Source organism: Paralichthys olivaceus, chromosome 5 (assembly GCF_024713975.1).
Source record: "Paralichthys olivaceus isolate ysfri-2021 chromosome 5, ASM2471397v2, whole genome shotgun sequence".
In the NCBI taxonomy this organism is placed as follows: Eukaryota; Metazoa; Chordata; class Actinopteri; order Pleuronectiformes; family Paralichthyidae; genus Paralichthys; species Paralichthys olivaceus.
In genome coordinates this window covers 9,199,557-9,204,110 of record NC_091097.1, presented here as the reverse complement: position 1 = coordinate 9,204,110, position 4,554 = coordinate 9,199,557, and the positions used below count along the sequence as shown (strand labels likewise).

Here is a 4,554-nt window from a genome sequence, read left to right as displayed (position 1 = left end):
GCCTGTTTTCCTTAAACCCAATAACTTGACATATTGAGAGATTCACTCATTCTCACGCTTGAGGCCAGAATGTATAAGTTATTTCCCAAAATGTTAAACTATCTATATTACTTTAAAATCCCAAACCTATCTTGCCTTAAATTAGCTCTTTCCCAGTTCAGAGGTTGCATCCTTGGTAGACTCATTAGACCCAGAAGGCTAAATTTAAGTATAAATTTAAAGTATTTCCTATTTGCATCACGAGCTTTTCCCGCCCTAAGCGGGAGCTTCCTCCCGCACTAGCTTCCTCACTAACGTACAGTGAATCCTCAGATAGATTTGAAGAAGCCTTCGCCATAGTCACACCATGACACCATCGGGCTTCATATGCAGTTTCCGAAGGATGCAGCCCCTGACGCACAGCTGTTGATGTAAATCCAGGAGTTGGGCTTTTTTCGGTGATTTTCCCACATCTGATAAGCTACTATTTATTTTCATGATCCGTTAATTGCATGATCTGTTAATTGCAATTAAAATCAGTGAAACGTTAAATGATGTTCAATGACAGCAGGAGGACTCATACAGGACAAATTAACGGATAAGGCCAAGGGGTTACCACATGGCTTATATTCAACATACCACCTGTCAGGAAATCCTGTATCGTTTCAGACTCCACAAACACACATACAGTCACACACCTTCTTTCCAACCTGGTCAACTAAGGGAATCTGTTCTGTGTGTTACTGAGATTCATTTCTGGCACCGGCCCTGGCCCAGCTCCAGCCAGGGAACAAGAGCAGCTTCCATCCCACAGAGCAGCGGTTTATCCCCTGTGGTGGGTCCAACCAGGCTGATCCTCTCATATTAAATGGATTAGCAGAGTCCTTATTCTACTGTCAGGAGCTCATGAAAAGAATAGGGATTTCGCTTGTTGGCATATTTCTCTGACTACATTTCATTGCGTAAACTGTAAAATCATGTACTCCTGCCCTGTTCACACCACGACTTTGAAGCTGAGTGAATCCTGGGTATATTTCTTTCAAAGTATTTCTGTACATCGGTGCCAGAAACATGATTCTGTAGCTGCCCTCTGCGAGCATTAGCCCCTTTTAGCTCTTGTTGTATGCGTGGGAAACTGTAGCATTAGCACTGCTTACAAGCCTTATGATTTCCCATGGGAGACATGCATGACAGGAGCAGGTTAGGTTGGGATCCAAACACTGCATGGCATGATTAAGATGGAGGAGATCAGGTTGCAGATATCAGGAAAAATCACATGAAGAGTTTTGGGTTGCACACATGCCAGACTGCATTTATTCTCAGACACATCTAACTGGTGATTCACTTTCCCTGTTTGATGTAACTCACGAGCATGAAAGTGATTAAATATCAATTCCACTTCTGGAAGACTGCACTTGAAAGACAGTTAGTTTTAGATCTCATGCTCTGCCAGTCTTTGAACAGACGGATGGCAGGTGCTCCTCCCTGCCTGCACTCTTCTCTTAATCTCCTTCAGAAGGCAGCCGACCCCTCATCCTCATAGGCTTGCATACGGGCGCCATGCTAATCACTATGTTTAATTGGAGGCCGTCTGTGGCCCTCACACTGCAGACAGATGTGCTGAGATCAGGCCGAACACCAACAGTGACCATGGATGAGCCCCCTGTCTCTGTTCCAGGACCATTGTGTCGTCTGTTTCTGGCCCCCAGACAAAGCGTGGCTCTTAGTAGTGATGATGCAGAATCAGTCTGGAATATGTCATCTATTGAGTAGACAGAGATCTGTCTCGACCTGTGATTCAGATGTTATCCTTGTTCTTTTAAACATTTTTATTTCTTTATTGTTAATGAGGACTCACTAGTCTTATGTTGCAGTGTGGAAAAGTAGAGTAGAGTCCTTATATAAAGAAAATTACCCCTTAGAAATCTTAATGAACTTTCATGGTTTCAAAACTTTGAAACAAAAAAATATCGAAATTTGCTTAATTTAACCATCACGTTTATTTGATTAGGACAAATGAAAATGTTTCTGTCTCATAGCTTTCTCATTCTTGAGCCGAACATGTTTAACTGATCATGCCCAAAACTGACTTGAGTTAGAGAGAGAAAGTTAAGCATCACAATGTATTGTCAGAGTAGTGAGGCTTCTCAGTAGTTAACAAGAGGGGGTATAGCTCAGTGGTAGAGCATTTGACTGCAGATCAAGAGGTCTCCGGTTCAAATCCGGATGCCCCCTTTATGAGTCACCAACATTTACAGAGTCAACCTCATAATGAACAAACATGAGCACATTCAGAAAGAATACAGACAGAATACCTCAAAACAACTGTGTTATGAGATGAATCCACTTTACTGAAGACATACGAGTGGAATTCGTACAGGTTAAAATAAATTTGTACTAAAAACAATGTACAAACAAGAAATCTAATGATAAACAATGCAATCATCAGACATCTAAACTATGACGGATTAGTGGTGATCATATTCAGTTAAATAACTCAACAATATATTCAACACATACAGATCCAATTGTGTGATTTCTGTAAATGTGCATGTTTGTGCATTGATGTGTCTTTTGGGGTTGGGCTTGGTAGGTCTTTGAAAACACACACACACACACACATTCACACGAGGTTGGAGTCAGTCAAATGCTGTTTCGAATAGTTGTGGTCATGTGATCTACAGTAAGGACCCCCTCCATCCCCATCATCCCCCTCCCTGCTCAGCTGGACTCAGTCCTTCCACTGAGGCCTGCCTCAGTGAGGCCACGCCCACTCACTGGCCCTTTCCCACAACCTCCAGGCACCTTGGAGGAAGTCATCCACGCATAACTCTGCTCCTTAATCAAAGGCTGAGTGTGGTGGTTGTCCGCTGCAAGTGCGGCATTAGCAAAGCACATGCTCTCCTTTCACAGAGAAACAATGCTGCCCATTGTATCTGGCCACAAGTGTCTATTTTGATGTAAAAGGGATCTCACAAGCTGATGGACAATGGAGAGGGAATTCCTGGAATAACACACAGGACACATTGAGGAGTGCACACCACCGGGGGATTATCGAGCCCTGCAGCGCGTCAGCATCATCCCTGAGATCGACACACTGCATGTTTTACAGCAGAATCAAAAACAACAGACTCCACCACAGCTGATATGGTAGACGTTAAGGAACCATCAGCTGCCTGAGCTGCAGAGAATTTCCCTAGGTCTGCTTTGACAGGCTGAGTTTTATCTCTGTTTTTAACTGATGTAACTGGGCCTCTTAGACATGTCAAAATAACAGCTTAGTGTGACAAATGGAGCAGACCTGCAGGTCCTTTACTCTGATAACAGCATTAGTCATCAGCAAGCGAGAGCCTGACACACAGACCAGCCGTGAAGGCAACATGTCACCAATTTACCTGAGAATAGTGACGAGTGTACAGGAATAAATTAGACACATCCTGAGCAGACAACATGAGACATTGTCTTCATTCTCCATCCCACCTCCTCTGACCCTTGCTCTGGTTTATTAATAGCACTGACCCATCTCTAAATAGGACATTGTTTTGTCTATTGTCTTTCCATCCATGTGCTGTCCTGATCACTGATGCCGAAACACTGCGGTAAACATCCTCTGAGTGACCCCCCTCACACTCCACTCCCATGGATGTAACATAATCCTCTGTTACACTGTCCAGGCCTCGCTGTTTTAAACATGTGGCCAAAAATCTCTGCTTCAAACATGAGCTATTGGAAACAGAAGTCCAGACTGGTCCACCAAGGAGGTTATGTTTTCACCCCTGTCCATTGTTTGTTGCTTTGCAAGAGAGGGTGTTGTTTTTTACTTTGTCTTTTTTCCAAGTTTTTCAAGTTTTTCCAAATGTAATTAATGAATCTTGATACAAAAAACATTTAGGGAATCTTTGAGTGTGAACATTTGGTTTGCTTGTTGGTTGGTGGGTTGGTTGCTCAGCAGGATTACACAACTACTGAACAGATTTCCACAAAACATGCTGGAAGGATGAGACATGGGCCAAGAAAAAAGAATGGCTCTGGAATATTTTATTTGTCACTTTCTTTATGTCAATATATTTCAAGATAGGGCCCCTGGTGGAGGTATACGCTCAACTGGGTGCCATTTTAGTTATCCTTCTTTTTACTTTCAAGTTTGATCCTGCTAGTAATACTCACATCGTAAAGTGAATGAAAACGGACATCCATTTTCTTTTTCCATGTAAAAGGAAAGAGCGGGAATTCAAATTTGCTTGGACATGGTTCATGGCTCGTTTCAACCTGATTAGGCTCAGCATCAGCCTGTTTAAGAGGATCCCTTTAAAAGGATGTTTAGGGGCTTGGGGTAGGGGGTGTGCTGGAGTGTTGGCTCCCCATTCTTCCCATTATAAGGCTTTCCTCTTTCTTTGGAACGCAGGCCATCTATCAGGAGCCCCTATAGGTCCTTTCAGGGCCAAATAAAAGGATCACTGTGAGCAGACCTGTCTGTGGGTTGCTCAGACATGGGAGACAACAGATGTGTTAAACATAGCCAGCGCCCTCACAAAAAGCCCAGAGAGCCGGGGCTGCATGCTCTCTAATGGACAG

The 4,554-nt window shown here is 43.4% G+C and overlaps 1 non-coding gene across 1 annotated transcript; it reads left to right on the top strand.

Annotated features, from left to right (window-relative positions):
* The first annotated feature begins 2,142 nt into the window (after positions 1-2,142).
* trnac-gca (transfer RNA cysteine (anticodon GCA)) lies at positions 2,143-2,214 on the top strand. Its single transcript has one exon. It is a non-coding gene; the product is annotated as a tRNA-Cys (tRNA).
* Positions 2,215-4,554: the final 2,340 nt, after the last annotated feature.